Here is a 25,051-nt window from a genome sequence, read left to right as displayed (position 1 = left end):
TTATATTTAATTAATGTATATAATGTTGGCTTAAACGAATTAAGATGTTAATTTGTAATTAAACGTAAACGGTTATATTTAATTAGCAAATTATAAATATGCGATATTTATAGTTAATGTATATATTATACGAAATCGTCGTAATAAATGTTGACAGACCGGTATTAATAAATTGACTACAAACTGTTGTGTGTGGACTTATTAATACATGACGACATAAATGACAATTGATATATATACACATTTTATACATATTGATAATAATCGAAAATAAGAAGATATTCTCCTTATTTTTTTCGGTTGTTACACGAAAAAAAGGAAGAAAATATCTTCCCCTTATTCTCCTCCTTTTACACGGTTAAGAGTAGAGAAATGGGATCATTTTTCCTCACTTCCTTTTTGACCTAATTCTCTCATCACAAAAAAAAAACCTAAAATCATTAGAAATTAGGGATCTCATTCTAGCAAAAGAAGAGGCATTTCTTGAAGCATTTTGGGTGCAACGATTAGGAGAATATCGATCTCGATATTTGTTCTTAGGCCTAATTGCGAGGACCAAAGGTTGATTCTAATCTCTACTCTTTTTGTTTATGCAATTTCGTTTATGACTCGCAATTTCATAATTATAATTTCGTTATAATCCGAAATTTTCTTGATGAAATATACCGATATTTCCTAAATCCCTAATTTAAGGAGTTTGTCTTTTGTATTCATGTTTCCATGATGGTAAATCCAGGATAGAAAAGCATGCTTAGGTATAGTCCAACTATCCTAGACTAAATTATGCCAACTAACTTCAACTCCTCTAATTCTAAGATAATCGTAGCCTTTAGCTATGGTATATTGCTGTTGATTATGATTCTGCCACATCTGCAGGATGTGCTGGAATGGAGGCTCACCAGATCGGGGTCTTAATTACAGAAAGGAGTTCTTAATGCTATGATAAATGCCTGCTCATACCATATCTGGAGACAGAGAAATCTATGCAAGCATGAATCAACCTTGTATCGTCCCCAGAAAATCGCTCGAAATATCATTCAGGAGATGCAAGTTCGACTAAGAGTTGCAACTAATAAGAAGTTTGAGAGAACTGATGCCATTTGGATTGATCGGCTTCTGGGTAGCTGATGAGTTCCCATTTTGTGTTAATTTCACCTTACTTCTCTATGCATATTTTCCGATCACATGCGGTTTTTGACCCCTTTTAGCCTCATTTTGTAGCTTTACCCCGTACTATGAGTTTTGTGTTCCTCACCGCAGATTTTGCATAGGGAAGAGGGCTAAGGGAGCTAGCTATTGGACTTTCAAGGCATGCTTAAAGAAGAAGAGTGAAGAGAAGAGAAGAAGGACTCGGTCGTCGACAATGCCCACCTACGGTGAGAGTCCCGCTATACTTGCTTTGTCAAGTGAAGAGTCAAGAAGGAGTCCCCAGTAGGCTAAGCGAATGGTCAACCGGCTGAAGACCCCCCTCTAGAGCCGGTCCACCGGCTCGCCACACCTGATGATTTAATTGGAACCCAAAAGTTTCAGCGGGTTTTGTGCCGGTCTGAGGACCGGCGGCCGGTCGACCGACTCAGACTCCCTTCCCCGCATTTTGAACTTCTTTGTAATTTTCGACCTAAATAATTGTAAACTATAAATACCCCCTCCTTAATTCATTCTCGACACACAACCCTAGATCTGAATTTATTTCCTCTTCCAAGTTCCAAACTTTGTTAAGCATTTTGTTAATCATTCCCTAATTAGACAAGTTCTTCAATTAGTTAGTAATTGAATTTGGGTTGTAAGAAGATTGAAGGTTCCTCCTTCTTTATTATTCTATCCTAATTCCTTTCTTGCTAATTGAGTTGGTATTATTTCTCTCCTTATTTTCACTAGTTTACATTTGCTTTTCCTTTAAGTTTGTTTGATTGTTTATGTTAAATTTGCACCTTTGTTGTTTGATTGTTGTTGTTTCCACTATTGTTCATCTTTTCATCTTTTCATTGTTCATCTTTGTTCTTTTTACACCCAAAGATTCAATCTTTGAGTTGATTGTGTTAAAGATTGTGTCTTTTAGTTTACTCATCCTTGTTAGTAGATTAAATCATCTTTCTTCACAATTATTGTTGGATTGTTGCATGCTTAGAAGTAGAATTCATCCTCCCACCATGTTTATGCTTAAAGACTCTATCTTTATTGTTTATCTTGCCTTTAAGAACATGATGAGTGAGTAGTAACCCTTCTAGGGTTTAGGGGGAGCCTAAATAGGATTAATGGGCATGATTAGTTGATAAGTTTGGAATCTTTGGTGTGGGAATTTGTCTCTCTTAACAATGCATATAAGGTGTTTGAATTGTAATTGTATGAAAGTGAAAGCTTGTGTCTTTTTTGTCTTAATAGCTTAATTCTTCCTTTGAATGAAAATTTGTGGGTAGTCTTGTTGCATGTTTTGAATTAGTTGTTGCTCAACGAAAGTTGGTAACCGCCTCTAGGACGAACCCTCACCATAGATTGTTTTATCGACTCGTCGCCCTTAATTCGTTTAGGTGACCCCGAAGACCCTAGTTTCTTAATCAATCGTATTCATCTTCATTTAATCGTTTATTTAGTTGCTCTAGTAGTTAAAATCAAAACCCTTTTCCTTCATTGTTGACTAGACTTGACTCTTAGTTGGACTTAGTAGAAACCCCCGCCGTCTTCGTGTTCGACCCCGACTAAATACTACATTTAATTGGGTTTTTATAAATTGTTTTGATAAAGGGAAAAGACGATAAATCCTTACCTATCAAATGGCGCCGTTGCCGGGGATGGCGTTAGGTTATGCTTAGTTTTTGCTTAGAGTCTTTGCTTTAGTCTTATCTCAATTGTTAGTTTGTTTTAGTAGTTGTGTGTTCTTTGTAGAGTGTGTGATTTCTTGCCTTCCCCTAGTGTGTAAAAACACTAGGAGACTTACTATTTGTCAAGTGCATGCCTAGAAGGAACCACCAAGTTCTTCTCTTCAACTCCGACCCCGAAAGGCTTTTTAGAACCTTGAGGACAAGGACCCTTGAGAGAGTTAGGAATAGTTCCCCTCAAGCAAACTTGGACCAACCAAATTCACACATCCCGCAAAATATTGATACCACAACCACACTTCAACCAAAACTCACAATTGAGACTCTACTAGAAAACCCATTTCATAACTTCCCTAATTATAATAGCCCACCTCAAACACCACCACATCAAATACCATATCCACCACCACAAATGGCTCTTAGAGATCATAACCGGCCTAACCATAATGATTCATGTAACCCTATCAATTTTGGCACCTTGGCCCCAAACAACTTTGAAATGCATCCCGCCCAAGTCGGGTTAATCGAGAAAGACTTGTTCGGGGGGCATATTGAAGAGGATGCCCATGCTCATCTCTGGAAGTTTAAGAGGAAAGTTTCAATGATGAAGAAGAATGGGGTGTCCGAAGACACCTTGAGAATGATGTTGTTTCCGTTTTCATTGACGGGCAAAGCGGACCGATGGTTGAACATTCACCCACCGGATACTTTCACTACTTGGGATGCTTTGGCTAAAGCCTTCATGGCCAAGTATTACCCTTCCTCCAAGACCGCGATGCTCCTTAATGAGATTCAAAACGTTTCAACAAGAGGATGGGGAGTCTTTGGGTGAAGCTTGGGACCGTTATAAAGACTTGATAGCGAGTTGCCCCCACCATGGAATACCGGAATGGTACATCACTCAAACATTCTTCGAAACTTTGCTACCAAGGACTAAGGAGATGGTAAATGCCTCCACGGGGGGAGGATTTGATCACTTGAGTGATGAAGAGGGCACGACATTGATCAAGAAAATGGTAGATTCGGAGGCAAACTATGGTTCTAGAGGAAACATGCTAAGAAGGAATGGGAAGTTTCCTAAGGAAAACGCCTCCAACTCCGAGACAAATGCCAAGCTCGACTTACTCACAAAACAATTTGAGAAGTTTTCAAGAAATCGAGTGAACTAAGCCGCAACCTCATATGGGGCACCCATGGAAGAAGTGGCTCAAGTCGCAAGTTGTGAACTTTGTGGAGGAAGTGGCCATACTTATGACTTGTGTGGCAACAATTACAATGGGGTCTATGAAGAGAATGTTCAAGAGGTTAACGCTTTTCAAGCCTTTAACAACAATTCAAGACCCACAAGACCACCTTACAACAACCCAAACGTCTACAATCCAAATACCAATTGCTACCACCCCGGTTTGAGGAACCACCCCAACTTTAGTTACAAAAGCACCAATGTTCAAAACCCACAACACCTTCAACCACAAGCCCCAACCAACCCATCCGGTTTTGTTCAACAAAGGGGAATATTCCCCAACCCAAGACCTAATCCCGGGAATCAAAACCAATGGCAAAACAACAATCAAAACCAAAATTATGGGAACCAAGCACAAGGATACCAAGATTTTGGTGGAAATCAAGGCAACCAAGGGTTTTACCAAGGGAATCAAGTAAATCTAGCAAACCAAGGATTTGGGCAAGGGTATGTTCAAGGGTTTCAAGAACAAGGTCAAGGATCAAACTTCAACAACAATGGTCCTAGAGCTAACTTCCAAGGGGGGCAAAACAACAACCAAGGTCCCAATGCTCGGTATGACTATGGGTTCTCTTTACCCATAGCCAACCAACCTCATCAAGAACCCCAAGGTGAGCTCTCTCAAGTTGAGCTTTTGAAGATGATAAAGAACATGCAACTTCAACATAGCCAAGAGATAGCTAATTTTGCTAAAGCTACTCAACAAGAACAAGCAAACTTGAGGGCTACCTTCCTTAAGAACATGCGGAAAATGGAATCTAGGATGGCTTCTCATGCTATGGCTAACCCTCAACGGCCGCCCGGTGGTTTGTTGGCTCAAGGACAAAGCTCCAAAGATGCCTCAAATAGCCACCATGCTCATGCGGTAGTGTTAAGGAGTGGTGTAGAGCTTGAGGACCCCTACAAGGACCTTGTGGTAGAAATGGATGAGGATCCCATGAGGGATGAGTTGGAAGTAAATGATGATGAGGAAAGCACACCCGTTGAACAATTGGGTAAAGCTAGAGAAGACAAGAAAGGGAAGAAGGCTTGTGAAGATGTGTTTAGAAAGGTAATTCAAGAGGACAAGGATGTTGATGGGTATGTTGAAGACCTCCCTTATGAGGAGGAAGCTATTGAAGAAGTACCTTTGCAACAATCTAAAAAGGTAACAAGGAATTCGAATCCTCCAAAGGTATCTTCAAATTCCCAACTTGTTCCTAAAATTCCTTACCCTTCAAGAGCCATAAAGAGTAGGGAAAACCTTAAGTATGCCAAGTTTTGTGACATGCTTGAGAAACTTGAGGTTACCCTACCCTTTACGGAGGTGATAATGAACATGCCAACCTACTCAAAAATTTTAAAAGATATTTTGACAAAGAAAAGAGTTTTGGGTGGCCAAGAAATAGTGGATATGGAAGAGGCATGTAGTGCTCATATCCTTAATAAAATGCCCACTAAGCTTGGTGACTCGGGGAGCTTTTCAATCCCATGTGTATTAGGTGGTGTGCCCATATCTAGAGCTCTTTGTGATTTGGGAGCAAGTGTAAGTGTTATTCCTTTGAAGGTTGCCAAGAAAATCGGAATTCAAAACCTTGCTCCCACTTCAATGACTCTCCAATTGGCGGATAGGTCCGTCAAACACCCTATGGGGGTGCTTGAGGACGTACCCGTCAAGGTTGGAAAGCTTTTAATCCCCGCCGATTTTGTTGTCCTTTATGTTCCGGAGGATAGACACACTCCCATCATCCTTGGTAGGCCATTCTTGGCTACCGGAGGAGTTCTCATTGATGTGAAAAATGGGCGGCTAACCTTCCAAATCGAAGGTAACAATGTCGAATTTAACCTACCTAATTTGATGAAAGGACCAAAGATGGAAAGGTTGAGCACTATTTAGTTGGTATATGAGGTGGTACATGAAGTAGCCCGTGAAGAAGCGGAGATGGAAGAGGTTTTTCAAATCTCTTTGCATGATGAGGCAATGAAGGAGGACCATGAAGTTGATGAGGAACTATTGAAGAAAGTGTAGGGCTTTCTCCCTCCAAAGGTACAACTCAAACCCTTGCCTCCCTCACTCAAGTACGCTTTCCTTGATGAGGGAGAGGCCTACCCGGTGATCGTTAATGCTAACCTAAGTGATTCCCAAGAAAAGAAGCTTTTGGAAATCTTGAAAACTCGTAGAGGGGCACTTGGGTATAGCATTGACGAATCCAAGGGCTTAAGTCCGAGTTTATGCATGCATAGAATAGTTTTGGAAGAGGGGAGTCAACCCAAGGTTGACGGTCTTAGGCGGATTAACCCAAAGATGGCCGAGGTGGTGAAAAATGAAGTGTTGAAACTTCTAGAGGCCGGTATTATATACCAAATTACCAATAGCAAATGGGTTACTCCGGTCCACGTGGTACCGAAGAAAGGGGGGATACAAATGGTTGAACAAGAGGATGACACCACCCTACCTACTAGACCCGTGACCGGGTGGCGCATGTGTATTGACTACCGCAAGCTCAATGCCACCACCCTAAAAGACCACTTCCCGATTCCCTTTGTTAACCAAATGCTAGAAAGGCTCGCGGGCCATGCATACTATTGCTTCTTAGACGGTTATTCTGGGTTTTTCCAAATTCCCATCCACCCGGATGACCAAGAGAAGACGACCTTCACTTGTCCAATAGAGGTCTATGCCTACCGTAGGATGCCATTCGGGCTTTGTAATGCGCCCGACACCTTTCAAAGGTGCATGATGGCAATATTTTCCGATTTCCTTGAAAAAAGCATGGAAGTCTTCATGGACGACTTTAGTGTCCATGGAGACTCGTTTGAGCTTGGTCTTGAGAACTTGGCTAGTGTGTTGAAACGGTGTGAGGAGCACAACCTCGTCCTTAATTGGGAAAAGTGCCACTTCATGGTGGAGGAAGGGGTTGTCCTCGGTCACATCGTTTCAATTAGGGGTATTGAGGTCGATGGGGCCAAAGTTGCGGTCATAGAGAACTTGTCACCCCCTTCCAATGTTAAGGGAGTGAGAAGTTTTATAGGCCATGCCGGGTTTTACCGGCGCTTTATAAAGGATTTTTCAAAAATAGCAAAGCCCTTAACCTCATTACTCCTTAAGGATTCCCCTTTTGTGTTTGATGATTCTTGTCTTGAAGCTTTTAATAGGTTGAAGAGAGCATTGGTCACGGCACCGATAATCCGGTCTCCGGATTGGAACCTTCCTTTTGAGATAATGTGTGATGCTTCGGACTTCGCGGTTGGTGCGGTACTTGGACAAGTTGTGGATAAGAAGCATCATGTGATATATTACACAAGCAAGACTCTTGACCAAACACAATGTGGATATGCTACAACCGAAAAGGAAATGTTGGCAATTGTTCATGCCATGGAGAAATTCCGACAATACCTTGTTGGGTCTAAGGTGGTGGTTTACTCCGATCACACCGCCTTGAGACAATTTATGGTGAAGAAAGATGCAAAGCCCCGACTCTTGAGATGGGTCCTACTTCTCCAAGAATTTGATTTAGAGATTAAGGATAAGGCCGGGTCGGAAAATGTTGTAGCCGACCATCTATCAAGATTGACCGTTGAAGATCATGGGATACAAGACAAGAGTGGACCCATCAATGAGTGGTTACGGGATGATGGACTCATGGAAGTTACCGTCAAAACCCCTTGGTTCGCGGATCTTGCAAACTACATTGTAAGTGGTTTCTTGCCGGATGAAATGGAACAAAGAGAAAGGCGTAAGTTGAGAAATGATGCTAGGAGATACTTTTGGAATGACCCACATTTGTTCCGCAAGTGTGGGGATGAAATGTTCCGGAGATGTGTTTCAAGAGAGGAGGGCTTGGAGATTGTCGACCGGGTTCACAATTCCGCCTATGGGGGACACTTGGCCACCTCTAGAACAATTGCCAAGATCCTCCAAGGTGGATTCTATTGGCCCTCCATGTTTAAGGACATCCACTACTTTGTTAAATCTTGTGATGCTTGCCAAAGGGTTGGGAACATTGGAAAGAGGAGTGAAATGCCCTTGACTAACATATTGGAAATTGAGCTTTTTGATTGTTGGGGCATAGACTTCATGGGACCCTTTCCCAACTCTTGTGGAAACGAATACATCTTGGTCGCGGTGGATTATGTATCCAAATGGATTGAAGCGGTAGCCGCCCCCCCACCAATGATAGCAAGGTTGTGATAAAGCTTTTCAAAGGCACAATTTTCCCAAGGTTCGGAACACCAAGAGTAGTCATAAGTGATGGCGGATCTCATTTTCGCAAAAGTACTTTCAAAGCTCTACTTGAATCACATGGTGTGTGGCATAAAACCGCCCTTGCCTACCACCCTCAAACTAGTGGGCAAGTGGAGGGTTCTAACCGCCAAATTAAAGCCATCTTGGAGAAAGTCACAAACAAGAGCCGGAAAGATTGGTCCCAAAAGCTCCCGGATTTCTTATGGGCATTGAGAACCGCCTTCAAGACACCCCTTGGCACCACCCCATATAAGCTTGTGTACGGGAAAGCTTGCCATTTGCCGGTCGAGTTAGAGCACAAAGCTTGGTGGGCTCTTAAAGAGATGAACTTTAACTTTGATGCCGCCGGAGAGGTACGTTTCCTCCAAATGAATGAGTTTGGGGAATTGAGATTGGAGGCCTATGAGAGCTCCAAAATCTACAAAGATCAAACGAAGAAATGGCACGATGCCAAGATCATGAAGAAAGAGATAAGTGTTGGAGACCTTGTTCTTCTTTTCAATTCCAAGATTAAGGTGTTTCCGGGGAAGCTCAAGTCGAGGTGGTCGGGACCCTATAAAGTGATGAAAATATTCCCTTATGGTGCCTTCGAGCTTTGGAGCGAAGAAGGAGGGACCTTTAGGGTCAATGGCCAAAGAATCAAGCGCTACTATGACGGTGATAACAAAGGTCCGATTGAAGTGCTCTATCTCGGGGAACCCCTCCCCGAGGAGAGGGCAAATTGAAACTCTTGAAATTGATTTGGTTTGGTGGAGTCCCTCAAGAACCACCACTTGTACATAGCATGCATTTTTAGATAGCAAATGAGAAAATTAGAGGGATCGTACTTGGAAAGATGGAGTTGGTGAGGTTTGGAGAGAATGTAACCGCCTTTGGGTTGCACTCTAGTTGGAAAAGTGAGGACTAAGAGAAAGAGGGATCTCAGCCGGTCCACCGGCAGCCGGTAAGCTGACCGGCACAAAACCCGCTGTAACTTTTTGGGTGCCATTTTGAGAAGAAACTCCCGGCCGGTCGGCCGGCAGCCGGCTCACCGGCCGAGAGTCATGATGACGTGGCTGTTTGGGTAGAAAGACGAGGAAGGGACTCCCGGCCGGTCGGCCGGCAGCCGGCTCACCGGCTGAGAGTATATACTTAGAAAAAAAATTCGAAAAAATGGCATAGGGGTCTAGGCCGGTCGACCGGCCGCCGGTCATCTGACCGGCACAAAACCAACTGTAATTTTTTTGGAAAATCGAATTTTTGGAAGGAATCCCAGTCGGTCCACCGGCCGCCGGTCCCCTGACCGGCCCAGACCCATCCCGTGCTTCTTTAACTCCTCTCAACCTCTCATTTTCTCCTCACTTTACCAAAATCACTCTCTCTCTCTTCAAACTAAAACACTCATTCTTCATCTTCACTTCATTCATTCATCCTCAAATCAGCAAAATCATCATCCAATCCTCCATTTTGTGAGATAAAACTTCCTTTTAACCATATAATATCACTCCAAACTCCATTTTTCATCTTCAAAACACCAAAAAACTCAAAAAATCGTCACTTCCAAGGCTAGGATTTGACAAATCCGAAAATCAATCATCTTTTTTTTGGTAAGTTCTTCACTCTAGCTTTATTTATTTAAGGTTTAATTGTTCTTTTAGGCCTTTTTGGTGGAAAAATTGGAGTTTTGATTTGGGTTAGTAAGGTTAGTTGATTTTTGGGAATTAATGGCCCCAGGCAAGAGAGCTAGGGCGGCAGAGATAGCCCGGGACCCGACTTTCCCGGAGGTTCAATTCATTTCCGAGGAACACAAGGTAAGATTTTCCCACCTAAAATCTAGTGAAATTATCCCTACTAGATTTATTTGCCGGAATACCTTGAGAAAACTAGGTTGGGATACCGATTGTGAAAAGTTGTTTAATGGGGTCGGGATGGGAACTATGTTCAACCTACATCGCCAAACCTTTGCTAGAATCACACTTGAGTTTTTGTCCTCCCTCGAGGTAGAAAAAAAATAAGAATACAAGTAAAATAACTGGTATCTACTTCCGGTTAATGAACAAGACCATTCAAGTGACCCTTGAGCGAATAGGAAGAATTTTTGGGTTGCCTTGTACGGGGAGCCACCTTCCCCCGTCTAGGTATGATCAACAAGAATTGTGGAAAGCGATTTCCAGTGAGAATATTAAAGATGAGCCTAAGATGAAGGAGCACCATATTCATAGCCCTATTATCCGGACTTGGCACTGTTCTATGGGTTGGACGATATTTGGGAGGCATGAGCCTCACAATTTGCGTTCCGACGAGCTCTATATACTCGGGAGCTACCTTAGGCAACGCCCAACGGCGTATCAAATCAATATTGCTCATCTCTTGATACTTCATTTGCAAAAGCTTGGCAACAACATCCGCAACAATTCACCAATCATGGTAGGGGGTTTGATAACCCAAATTGCTAAAGAGACCGTGGGGTTTGTGGAATCACGACATCAATCGGTACAAGGTGTCACCATAATTGATAGTAATCATTTGAGCTCCCTTTTCTTTACCAAGTATGATTTCAATGACAGGAAGACTTACCTCTTGATTAGGCAAAGCTTGACCTCTATTCCTCTCCCCAATGCCGATTTGGTTACTCTTGAACCGGACAAGGAGCGGTATCTCCTTCCTATTGCAAGCACCACCGCCCCTACCACGCGGGATGTGGCTCGTAGCACTCTCTCCTACGGAAGAAATGCACAAGGGCCTACTCAATCTTCTTACAATTATGATGCCCCACCCGAAACCGGCACATCTTTCTCCGCCCAACCCTCCCAATACCCACCCATTGATCCGAAGATTTGGGAGCTCATGGAGGGCATGAACCTTGGGATTGGAAAGGTGCACTCCTCCTTGGAGGACTTCCGCACCCACGTCGACAAACGCTTTGAACAAGTCGACGACTCCTTAGGCCGAGCACACCAAAAAATTGATCGAATCTACGTGGATCAAGCCCTAGGCAACTACCCACTCTATGAAGACTACGCTTCCCGGTGTATGGTCCCACCCGACGGCCCTTTCCTATCCTACTTCAACCTACCGAATGGGGGGTACACTCATCCGGGGATCCATGGAGGCCTCAACTTAAACCCCGACTACTATAGCGCCCCATCCTTCCAAACTAGTGGAGGATATGACTACAACCAAGGGGGTGGCTACGGTGGTTATGGGGGAGGGTATGATAGCCAAGGGGGAGCGGGAAGCTACCAAGCCAACGTCAATGTGGAAGCTCCATATGACCCTCATGCCAACCTAGGAGGGTATGTTGGTAGTGGTGGTGGACAAGGGGGTAGTGGAGGTATGCTCGGGGTGGAAATGAGCGGCTACGAAGGTAGTGGTTTTGATGTGGGAAATGTTGAGTATAGCGGGAGCGGATTTGATGCTCCTAGAAGTGATTATGATGCTAGTGGAAGCGGTTTTGGAAACTATGGTTATCAAGGCGGCTTTGATGATCAAAGTCGTGGTAAAGGTAAAAGTGTGGTTAACGTTGATGATGATGATGATGAAGATGATAATGACGATGAGGACCCGTATGCTGAGCGGGTGGACTTTGGCTCGGATCTTGAATGAGCCTTATTCTTTGCTCCCACATTAAAAAATCCAAAGCCAAGTATGATCTCTCTCTCCTAAATCCAAATTTTCTCATTCATATTTCAATTTGGTATGCATTTAGTTAGCAATTCACTTAGTTGCATTCATATAGGATTGCATTAGATTTCAAATTTGTAATGTATTGTCACATTTAGTTATTGCATTCATATAGTATAGCTTGCATTGTATTTCAATATTACATATAGATTAGATCATGCATTGTATACTTATTTGAAAATCACTAAAAATTTAAAAAATCAAAATCAACAAAAACATGTTTTTCTTTTCAAATATCCAAAAATCCAAAAACAAGTTCTTTTATCTCCCCAACTTGCCCTCTCATGTAAATGAATAAGTGTGGGGAGGGCCCAAAAAAAAACCCAAAAACATGCATTTTAATTTCCAAAAACAAAAATACCAAAAATATGTTATTTTTATTTTCTAAAATTTCAAAAACACCAAAAATATGTTCCTTTCATTTACCTATTCTCTCCCTATACTTTGTTCCATTGAGGACAATGTAAATTTCAAGTGTGGGGAGGGAAATATCCACTTTGTGAATATTTGTTTATATTTGTTTATACCTTTAAATTTAATAAAAAAATTCAAAAAATGCCTAAAAATTGAAAAATTACAAAAATTACAAAAACATTGCATTGTATATATATGTTGTTGGCTAACCCTTGGCGTAGACATTGACCATTCGAGGCAAAAAGGAGCTAGAAGACGCTTGGTAAACTCGTTCTTATCTCTTACTCCTTTACCGTTCTTTCTTTTTATCTCTTGAGTATATGAAGGAGGATGGGATTTTGTGCCTTGGATGTTCCCTTGGGGAACTTGTGGATTGTTGGTGTTGATGTGTTGCTAGGATTAGTCAAAATTGTTGCATGTTTACCTTATGTTCATTTCAATTTCTTGCATGCATTTGTTTCACATGTGTATATGTGTTGTGTTTCCTTCTCGTCGCATTGAGTTTGAATATAAATTTTTGAACAAAATATGGTCTAGGAAGGGAGTATGATACCCTCTATGATGATATTGTCTAAGTCGTGTCTTTCCCCTCTTAGTGGCTTGCACCTTGTGACCTTCTTGTTAGGGTGTTTGCTTGCAAATGCCCGGGAAATGAGGCTAGACCGGAGAGTTTTGACCACCATGTGAGACCAAGACCGTAGACCAGGCCTAGACTTCGACATAACTACTCTTATGTAAGGATTAGAGCCTCCTAGGGTTGGTACATCTATACCCAACCCTCATTTAGGATTGTGAGTAGGTCTCCTCGCGGGACGTGTTATGTCTAGACGCATAAGTGTGTCGTTCCGTCCTTAGGCCATGATTTGCATTTCATTTTTGTGCACAAGTTATGAAGTAAAATTTGTTTTCACATGCATATGAACCTTACATAGCCAAATTGCCTCGTTTTGTCCCTTCCATTATCCCCTTTTTGATTCACCCCCTTGAGCCTTAGCCTTTTCATTTGGCAAACCTACTAAAATAGCTACATTCCATAACCACCCTTCCTTGATCAAGAATTGGTCGGTTTTGTAGTGGTGTTGTAGGAGGTGATTTGGGTCATAGTGGTGGATAGTATACATATCCACTTGGGTCGTAATTTGGTATGCATTTGGCATTGTATATAAATAAGAGGTTTTGAAAAAGAAAGGAAAAACAAAATAGAAAAGTCAAAAAGTTATGAAAAATCCAAAATGAGTTACTTGTGTTGTATATATTTGTTTGTTGTCAAGAAAAAGAAAAAGGCAAGCAACACCCCTACTCATCATTTAAAGGGGTAGAAAAAGCCGTTGCTAAATAAAAGGGCAATTTGATGTTTTTCCAAAATGTGCCGGGTTTACACAATTTTTGCATAACTTGGGAAACCGGGTTTTTGTTAGGGTGTAGACGTTACCATTTGTTGAAATAAGAGGAGTATTTTCAAATTTTTCCAATTTGAGTTGGGTTTATGCAATTTTTGCATAGTTTTGGTCAACAATCCTATGTTAGGGCATAGACGTGTCTCATGTGTTGCAATAAGAAATGGGATGTGATGTGTCGATAATTCTTGATTTGAACTCCACATGTCCAAACGGTGCTTGCACCAAACCCGTTTCGTCCTACTCCTTAGCCCCGTTACAACCTTTATTTCATGACTTATGCATTGTTACATTTTTGCATCTCATTTGGTCATAGGATGGTCATACACATTAGATTCGGGGCACGTTCTCACGAGTCGAAGCAGGAGAGTGTTTTGGTTACGTTTTGTACACAAAATCACCCGTTCTATAAAGACAATGAGAGACTAGTGAAAACCGTGAGGAAGTCGGTAGTCTTGGTCCCCTTAGTCATGGGTCAATTTGGTTGAATCTTGCGTGTGTCATGTAAACCTTGAAGGTTAGGCTTTGCTTCCCCCTTTCCCGCCTTTGAATTTGTTTCCTAGGCATTTGGTTGTCATATTTAGGTTGCTTGAGCCACCATTAGGGCATTGACACCCCGCCAAGACTATGAGACGGTATCTCCCGACCAAAACCTTTAATTGTTCAAGGCAAAACGGCCGCTTAGATGAGGAAAGCGGTTTGACTTTTTGGGATGCATCTATTATGTTGATCCATGCTTAATTGTTTGATGTGTCAAAAATTTTGTAGTAAGACCCAACTTGCCTTGCAATAGGGCACTCTCCCCTCATGAGTGTTAAATTGCGAGTTGAAGGAGCGTTGAGTGCGCTAATACTCGATCGGCTTAGTAGTAGCTTAGTTGAGGGATGCTTATATTGTGCACCCACTTTCCATATCTATTATAGTAGTGACTTTTGTTTTGATTTGGGACTTACTCGAGGACGAGTAAGAGCTAAGTGTGGGGAGGTTGATGAGTTCCAATTTTGTGTTAATTTCACCTTACTTCTCTATGCATATTTTCCGATCACATGCGGTTTTTGACCCCTTTTAGCCCCATTTTGTAGCTTTAGCCCGTACTATGAGTTTTGTGTTCCTCACCGCAGATTTTGCATAGGGAAGAGGGCTAAGGGAGCTAGCTATTGGACTTTCAAGGCATGCTTAGAGAATAAGAGTGAAGAGAAGAGAAGAAGGACTCCCGGCCGGACGGCCGGCAGCCGGTCCACCGGCTGAGAGTCCCGCTATACTTGCTTTGTCAAGTGAAGAGCTGAAGAAGGAGTCCCAGCCGGCCAGGTGGCAGCCGGTCAACCGGCTGAAGACCCCCCTCTGGAGCCGGTCCAGAGCCGGCGGCCGGTCCACCGGCTCGCCACACCTGATGATTTAATTGGAACCCAAAAAGTTTTAATGGGTTTTGTCTTGGTCGACCAAGCTCGGACTCCCTTCCCCGCATTTTGAACTTCTTTGTAATTTTCGACCTAAATAATTGTAAACTATAAATACCCCCTCCTTAATTCATTCTCGACACACAACCCTAGATCTGAATTTATTTCCTCTTCCAAGTTCCAAACTTTGTTAAGCATTTTGTTAATCATTCCCTAATTAGACAAGTTCTTCAATTAGTTAGTAATTGAATTTGGGTTGTAAGAAGATTGAAGGTTCCTCCTTCTTTATTATTCTATCCTAATTCCTTCCTTGCTAATTGAGTTGGTATTATTTCTCTCCTTATTTTCACTAGTTTTCATTTGCTTTTCCTTTAAGTTTGTTTGATTGTTTATGTTAAATTTGCACCTTTGTTGTTTGATTGTTGTTGTTTCCACTATTGTTCATCTTTTCATTGTTCATCTTTGTTCTTTTTACACCCAAAGATTCAATCTTTGAGTTGATTGTGTTAAAGATTGTGTCTTTTAGTTTACTCATCCTTGTTAGTAGATTAAATCATCTTTTTTCACAATTATTGTTGGATTGTTGCATGCTTAGAATTAGAATTCATCCTCCCACCATGTTTATGCTTAAAGACTATCTTTATTGTTTATCTTGCCTTTAAGAACATGATGAGTGAGTAGTAACCCTTCTAGGGTTTAGGGGGAGCCTAAATAGGATTAATGGGCATGATTAGTTGATAAGTTTGGAATCTTTGGTGTGGGAATTTGTCTCTCTTAACAATGCATACAGGGTGTTTGACGAATTGTATGAGTGAAAGCTTGTGTCTTTTTGTCTTAATAGCTTAATTTTTCCTTTGAATGAAAATTTGTGGGTAGTCTTGTTGCATGTTTTGAATTAGTTGTTGCTCAACGAAAGTTGGTAACCGCCTCTAGGACGAACCCTCACCATAGATTGTTTTATCGACTCGTCGCCCTTAATTCATTTAGGTGACCCCGAAGACCCTAGTTTCTTAATCAATCGTATTCATCTTCATTTAATCGTTTATTTAGTTGCTCTAGTAGTTAAAATCAAAACCCTTTTCCTTCATTGTTGACTAGACTTGACTCTTAGTTGGACTTAGTAGAAACCCCCGCCGTCTTCTTGTTCGACCCCGACTAAATACTACATTTAATTGGGTTTTTATAAATTGTTTTGATAAAGGGAAAAGACGACAAATCCTTACCTATCAGTAGTAGACCTTAGGATCGGGGAGGAGATGAAGATCTGGGGTGTTTGAAAGAGATGATTGAAAAGGGTTTGTGTCTGAAAAGAGGGACTTTTTGGTAGTGAAGAGCAACAATTGGGTTTTTGATGTTATCTGTTTAGTGTTTTGATCAGATAGAAAATGTTGTTTTTCATTATTTTCTGTTGTTGGGCTCCCTTACTTGGGCTGCTCTTGTTTGTTAGGTTGGTTGGTTCAGAAAATATTGGGCTATGATATTCTGATCCGTCTTCCTTGTATGGTGACTTCTTCTTTTGATAATATACTTATATTTTATCAAAAAAAAAAGATTAAATAGCTCATTTAATTACTAATTTATAATAATTAGTCGTCTTAGTTTTATTTAATAATTAGTCGGGTTTTTATATCATATTAGCATTATTACTATTATTTACATTTATTGCAAATAATTATCACCCTTATAGAATTGGTAATGTGGTTTGTTATATTGGTTTTGTAGGAATTGGTTCATTAAGGGAAACCGAGTCCGAAGTGATAGGAAGCAAATTGGAACGAGTAATACAAATAAAAGACCAAATCAAGGCCAAAGTCAAAGTTGACCCTTGACCAAACTCGGCATCAACCCGCATCAACACATTCATCCACCATTAACAACCAGCCATCAACAACTCGCCTCACTATCCTGCTGCTCCGTTTTCATTCGAGAAACACCAGCGCAAAACAACCAACAATTCAACCACCATAACCGCCATCACCACTCACCTCCATCAACTATCAACTCCGTCATCACCAATCAACTGCCACCATTCTTTCTCATCAACAAGCAGCAGCAACAACTCATTTCAACCTCGCCATTCACCAAAACAATCGGCAGCAGCAGCTCAACCTTTCATCACTCACCATTTTCATCAATCCACCATTAACAACCCACCATTAACAACCCACCATCACCATTAATACACTACCATTCCAACTCAACCACCAACAACCAGCCTCCAGCAGCAGCACGGCAATCGCCATCTTCATCAATCAACATCTTCATTTGCGACATTTTACAACAGGTCGACAAGCTCCATGATTCAGACCACCACGAAATCTTCTACGCCACCACGGCCACCTGCAATCCACCAGAACAACCTATTTATCTCCTTCCGTCACCAACATCAATCACCATTTCAAAGAGCAACCACAAGCAGCAGCGACAACAATCAATCCTGCATCTCCATTTTAATAACAAATGCATTCCTAGCCGGGCCACCGACTGCCGCCTACCCCACCGGCTGGGAGGACACCAAAATTACCCTTCATTTTCCAGAGAAATCCCAGACGGTCCCTCACCGGCCGCCGGCAGCCCGGATCCCAACTCGCACAAATCTCAAATGGATCCTCCGCCGGTCAACCGTCTGCCTGCCCCTCACCGGCTCACACACCCTATTAATTCAACCTCTTTTTTCTAGGGGATTCCCAGCCGGTCATCCACCGACGGCCGGGGGGCCGGCTTAGCACCCCTGCTGCGTTTGGTCGATTAAATTCCCCTTCCCTTTTTTTTGTGTCTTGTTGAGTCGTTTATCTTGGGTCTCAGTGGGAGATTAAGAATTAGTATTAGGATTATTATTATAGTTATTATTAATATTATTATTATGATTAGAAATTAGGAGGGGTCTTATTAATAGACCACTCTCTTTACATTACCTTACCTGACCTCACATTACACTACCTTAGATTTTAGAATAAAAAATTAGACTAGCTTAGATTATTCTCTCTTAATATTGTAGAACCCTAATATTTCTTTTCTCATTTTCTTTCAATAAAATTTGTAATCTTTCCTTAATTTTAGTTTAATTGCTCTCTAGTTTATCTAAGTTCATCTATTTTCATTAGTTTACAATTAGTCATTTGGGTTGTATTTGGAAGACAAGAAGAAATTCATCTTCTATTATTATCCAAGTTTGTTCTTTTCCTCTTAGTTGGTATAATTATCATCTCTTATTTACATCTTATTTTCATTTGTTTACATTTTTTATGTTGTTTAATTGTTATTCATCCAAAGTATTAGTCTTTATCATGTTTGCAATGTTTACTTGTTTATTGTTGTAATTCGTTGTTAATTTCTCACCCATGAACATGTGTGAGTAGTCTTATCTAAGGTCATGGGGGATCTTGGGTGATTAAAGGGGTAAAATTGGGTTATTAACATTTGGAATTGGGTAATTAATCGGTCTTGCTCTTGTGCATATGAAGTTCTCGATGAAATGTTTGAACGAAAGTTTGAGTCTCTTATTAGCATGTTTAACTTATCTTGGTGCATTATGCTATTGGATGGTTTTAGAAGTGTTTAATAAGATGCTTAAAATGAAAGTTGGAGCCTTTCTTAGACAAATTTGATCCATCTTGGTGCATATGCTATTCGATAGTCTTTATGCATGATTGTGATGAGTTTGTCTCAACTAAGTGAAAGCTTATTTGTAAACCCTTACTCCCATGCCTATGAAATATTTGATGGATTGCTTAAATGAGATTTTGAGTCTTTCATTATCATGTTTAGTCTATCCTAGGTAGAAAGACAATGGAAGGCCTATATGGCATGGTCGAGACGAGTTTTTCATACTAAGTAAATGCTTGTTGGTTAGCTCTAATTGACTAAGAAATTAGGATAATTCATAGACCCTTATCATTACCCATTTCTTGTTAACAACCCTCTATTCCCCGACTTACCCAAAGTGAACCCAAAGACCTTAGCCTTTCATTCATTTGATTAGAAGAAATTTCATTTAGTTTAATTTTACATCTTATTTGCATCTTAGTTTATAATTAATCAACCTCTTATTTTTATTTGATTAAACTAAAGACTTAAACCGACCAAGTATCTAACCCCCGCCATCTTTTTGTTCGACGCCGATTAAATACTACTTTTTAGTTGGGTTTTATAAATTGTTTTTGGTACCGGAAGTGACGGAAAAAATCGGTCATCACTACTGGTAGAGGATGTCGATTGCCGGGGCACGGGCATGGAGCATCATCGACTTCAAACCGACCCGGTTTTGATTTCGACTTTGAATAATTCAGTGATGGTGCCAATTGTGAAGGTGGATTAATGGGCTATTGTTGTTGTTGATTGGAGTGGTGATGATGGTGGTTGTGGTAGTCGTCTGCTCATTGTTGTAGATTGGTGACGGAGTAGCAGGTGCGGCTTGTGGTGATGCAAGGTGATTTATGACGACATGATGGCAGGCTGATTGGTAGAGCAGGTAAGTAATGGTGATGAATGACGAAGGGTAGTTATCATCGCATTGAGAAACGGGGCAGGGGACTGTGATGTCGCTGGTGATGAAGTTGCTGGTGATGATGAAAAATGGAGATGGCGATGGAGCAGCTAGGGAAGGGATGGTGTCGTTGTTGTTGAAGATGATGAAATGGTGAATGATGATGATGATGATGATGAGAGTGAAGGACGGTGAAGGTGATGGTGCGGGTTTTTTTGCTTTGATGCAGGTGGCGAAAAATGGTGAGGAATGGAGGTGTTGAAGGTGAAATGAAGATGTGATGATGGTGAAAAGGAAAGGTCAAAGTCAACCTTTGACTTTAATTTTGGTTTTAATTTGATTCTCGCTTTGCTCTTGGCCCGTTGTTAGTTATTTAGCCAAATTAATACTCATCTTATGATATTAAAATTACAAATTAATTTAAAGTGGTCTAAATCTACATGCATGCAAATAAAAAATATAAAAGATGGTATTAAACCATCTTAAGACAAAAGTTCCTTACATTGCTATAAGGCAAATATGGGCACTACAAAGGTCTCCTACCTTTATAGTTCTTGAGTTATTCAACTATGGATGATCCTCCAAGACAACTAACCACCAAAAAGATGGTCTCCTAAGGATACACCCAAGAATCAACCCAAAAACTACTATATTACTAACTAGGTAAAAATAGTAGTAATCCTTGTTTGTAATATATTTGATGTACTAATAAATATTATTACTATGATAATATTATTAGTTGGTATTTATATGTGTTTTATATAAGATGATGAAGAAAAATAAGAAGGAAAAATTGGTCTATGGTAGTAAATGGAATTCGGCCAAATGAACACAACAAAGACCAAATTTTTTCTTCAATTTTTCAACCACTTGAGTTCGTGGAATAACATGGGTATTTATAGGAAAAATGGGAGACAAATATGAGTGGCAAAATGCCACATAATGGACACTTGTTATGTCCTCATAAAACCGGTCCAAGTGGACCAAATATGGCTTCATTTCGGTTTTCGACATTTTTGCCCCACAATCTTTATAAGTCTTATATTTAATTATCTTACATAATTAAATATTAATTTAATTATTTAACACTTAAATAATACAAATTAACTACCAATGACCATTTAACTATTAAGTGATCATAAGACTATTTTATCAACATACAATGTGTTAATATTACCCCATTTAGCTAATTTTACAACCTCTTGTAAAATATAAATAGCTAATTAATTCCACCTCAAAACATATACACATATCGTATAAAATTAATTAATTAACAATTAATTAATAAATTCTAATCATTTATTATTTAAATATCTCATAATTAAATAATAAATCTCTTTGTCCCGAGTTCGTAACCCGTCATCAAATAATACATTTATGTGACTAACTAAGAGTCAAATAATACAAGGAATTAATTATCTCGTATCTCATACAAACAATTAATTTATACTATTTGGGCATCATCCTATAGGTGCGACCTAAAGGGATCAGCTGATCACCGCCGTCACACGACAGTAATGTCAAACTCTAGTCAACCAATCATTACCGATTAACGATGACCAGCTGACGAATAAATAAATAAATCCCTGATATTCCTTTTACGAGATTTATTATGTAAACGCACTCATTGTGGAGGACACTACTCCAACAATCTCCCACTTGTCTGACACAAGTGTGTGTTACCAATTCTCTTGTCCAATAATATCTCCCACTCAATGCAAGATGTCTTTCAGGTCGTTATTGCACGTGATCATATCATAAAGTGGTTTCCTCGATCAGGAGAATCACTGTCTGACCGGATAATCTACTATAGATCTCATCCGAGCGTGGCCACGCATTCACAGTCATCTCTCCTCGAGTGGCCTTGAGATAAAATATGACATAAAAGGACAATCCCGTTGACCTATTTTCTTCATTCGATACAGATCACAATGACCCAGTAAATGCTCATCGGCCTCCTTTTACGGTGCGGCCTAGAACAAAAACCAAAGCCACCGGAAAACCATACCAACTCAGACAAATAGTCACTAGTCTAAAGAATTGACTCGAAGGAATAAATAGAAATCCTCGCCACGACCTAGCAACAAAAGGACTCTATAAACGGTCACTGTCCGACAAATTGTCTCACAATATGCCTATGTAATCGACCAGTCATCACTATGACCATATGACAGTCGAACCTGTCATCTATCGCCTTACAATCTAGTCACTCCGAGACGTCACCTCATTAAGTAACTAGGGACAAAATAAAATGTTAATCCAGTTCACTTAATAGGGTTCGACATTGTCTTTACAACTTATTTGGAGAAAACAAAGTATAAATTCAGACATAAAACTGAATATAACGATAAATGCAACTTATCACATATGAAATAATAAATACAATATTTGATTATTACATATCATATAATTTACAATGATTCGGCATTCGTCTCAACCCCATCGAAACTACATGACTATCATGTTTAGCTTGAGACAATGGCTTGGTTAAAGGATCGCGATGTTGTCACCGTCCCAACCTTACAAATCGTAATTTCTTTCCTTTCTATTAAATCTCTAATTACATGATTTCCTAAGTACATGTCTAGACTTGTTACTAGACTTGGGCTCTTTTGCTTAAAAAATAGCCCCATTGTTATCACAATACAAAGTGATAGGATCCTCGGCGGTCGGAACTACGTTCAGTCCCTCTAAAATGCCTAATCCAAATAGCTTCTTTTTTGCTTCGGAGGCCGCAATGTACTCGCCTTCCGTTGTAGAATCGGCGATCCACGGACTCTTTGAAACTTCTCCAAAGCAAACCCCTCCGTTCAACAAAAAGACAAAACCACTGGGATTTCAAATCATCCATATCTGTTTGAAAGCGGCATCCGTATAACCTCTTATACGTAATTCGATTCTCCTCCAAACACTAAGAATGAATCTTTAGTCCTTCTCAAGTACTTCAGAATATTCTTGACGGCTATCCAGTGACTCTCACCGGAGTTTTCAAAACGACTCGTCATACTCAAAGCATACGAGACGTCGGGACGAGAACACATCATAGCATACATGATCGATCCAACAACGGAAGCATAGGGAATCGATTTCATGCGTTCAATATCCTTAGGCTCGTGAGGACACCGTGACTTACTCAAAGTGATCCCACTGCCCATAGGTAGAAAACCTCTCTTGGAGTTTTTCATATTGAATCGGTCAAGAATCTTATCGATATAGGCTTCTTGACTCAATGCTAATATCCTTTTGGGTCTATCTCTATAGATCCGGATACCCAAGATGCGCTGAGCTTCTCCCAAATCTTTCATTTGGAAGTGATTTCCCAACCACTTCTTAACAGAAGCAAGCATATCTACATCATTCCCAATGAGTAATATGTCGTCCACATAAAGAATTAAGAAAACAACTTTACTCCCACTAAACTTCATGTATAAACATGGTTCCTCAACACTTCGAGAAAAGCCATTCTGTTTAATAACATGATCAAAACGATGATTCCAACTCCTTGACGCTTGCTTAAGACCATAAATGGATCTCATAAGTTTGCATACTTTGTTAGGATTTTTAGGATCCACAAAACCCTCAGGTTGTGTCATGAACACTTCCTCTTCCAAAAACCTGTTCAGGAAAGCGATTTTGACATCCATTTGCCATATCTCATAATCATGAAATGCAGCAATCGCTAACATTATCCGAACAGATCTAAGCATAGCAACTGGTGCAAAAGTTTCATCATAGTGTAAACCATGAACCTGAGTGAAACCTTTTGCAACCAATCTAGCTTTGTAGACATCTTTATGTCCATCCATGCCGATTTTAATCTTGAATATCCACTTACACTGAAGAGGTCGAACATCTTTAGGTAAGTCAACCAGGTCCCATACTTGATTATTGTACATGGAATCCATTTTGGATTGCATGGCTTCGAGCCATAGCTTAGAGTTAGAACTCATAATAGCTGCTTTATAGGTCTTGGGTTCATCACTTTCTAAAAGTAAAACCTCATAGTCACCATCTTCCTCGATAATACCAAGGTATCTATCAGGCTGGCGACTAACCCTTTCTGACCTCCTAGGTTCAGAAGAAACAATAACTTATTCAGAAGTAGAAGGAACATCTTCCTGCAGTGTCACATCAGTTTGTGGCTCTTGAACTTCATCAAGTTCAAATTTTCTCCCACTCTGTCTTCTAGAAATAAACTCTTTTTTCTAGAAAGACAGCTTCACGAGCCACAAACACTTTGTTCTCGTTACTTGTAGAAGTAATATCCATAAGTTTCCTTAGGGTAGCCTACAAAAATACACTTTTCAGAACGAGGTGCAAGCTTATCGTCAGACTTGCTCTTAACATAAGCATCACAACCCCATACTTTCATGTATCGCAGATTCGGGACTTTCCCTTTCCATATCTCATATGGCGTTTTGTCAATTGCTTTAGTGGGACTTTTATTAAGTGATTTACAAGAGATAAAATGGCAAAACCCCGAATAACTTAGGTAACTCTGTTTGACTCATCATCGATCGAACCATATCTAATAAAGTTCGATTCCACCTTTCAGCCACACCATTTAATTGTGGTGTGCCAGGAGGAGTTAACTGAGATACAATACCGCAGTTTTTAAGGTGATTTTTAAAGTCATTGCTTAAATATTCCCCACCACGATCTGATCGTAATGCTTTAATCTTCTTATTTAATTGGTTTTCTACTTCATTCTGAAACTGTTTGAACTTATCAAAAGCTTCACTTTTATACCTCATTAAGTAGATATACCCATATCTACTCATATCATCGGTAAAAGTAATGAAATAGTCATAATTACCTCTAGCGTTGTTGTCATTGGACCACACACATCAGTGTGTATTAAACCCAATAACTCACTAGCTCGAGATCCTTTTCCTAGAAAAGGTGAATGAGTCATCTTGCCAAGAAGACAAGATTCACATGTACCAAATGATTCGAAATCAAAAGGTTTAATTGCACCAGTCGACACTAGTCTTTTAATGCGTTTCTCGTTGATGTGTCCTAATCGACAATGCCATAAATAAGATAGATCAGGATCACCTGTTTTGAGTCTTTTATTATCTAAATGATAAACATCGTTGCAGGTATCTAGAATATAAATTCCATTGATCGAAATAGCTTGACTATATACAATCCCATTAAGGGAAAAAGTACAACACTTGTCTTTAATTACAAAGGAAAACCCTTCTGTGTCTAACACAGATACGGATATTATATTTCTAGATAATGTTGGTACAAAATAACAATTATTAAGATGCAACTCCAACCCGGAAGCTAAACTAAGTACATAAGTTCCTACTGAGACGTCAGCTACTTTAGACCCGTTTCCCATTCGGAGATCGACATCACCCTTGTTTAGCTTTCTTATGCTTTTTAGGCCCAGCAAATGATT

General features: G+C 40.2%; 1 non-coding gene across 1 annotated transcript; it reads right to left on the bottom strand.

The window, feature by feature from the left end:
• Positions 1 to 3,591: 3,591 nt before the first annotated feature.
• LOC141593236 (small nucleolar RNA R71) lies at positions 3,592 to 3,699 on the bottom strand. The gene has a single exon (XR_012521338.1). It is a non-coding gene; the product is annotated as a small nucleolar RNA R71 (small nucleolar RNA).
• Positions 3,700 to 25,051: the final 21,352 nt, after the last annotated feature.

Source organism: Silene latifolia, chromosome 7, assembly GCF_048544455.1.
Source record: "Silene latifolia isolate original U9 population chromosome 7, ASM4854445v1, whole genome shotgun sequence".
Taxonomy (NCBI): domain Eukaryota; kingdom Viridiplantae; phylum Streptophyta; class Magnoliopsida; order Caryophyllales; family Caryophyllaceae; genus Silene; species Silene latifolia.
This window is presented reverse-complemented; position numbering and strand designations above follow the sequence as displayed.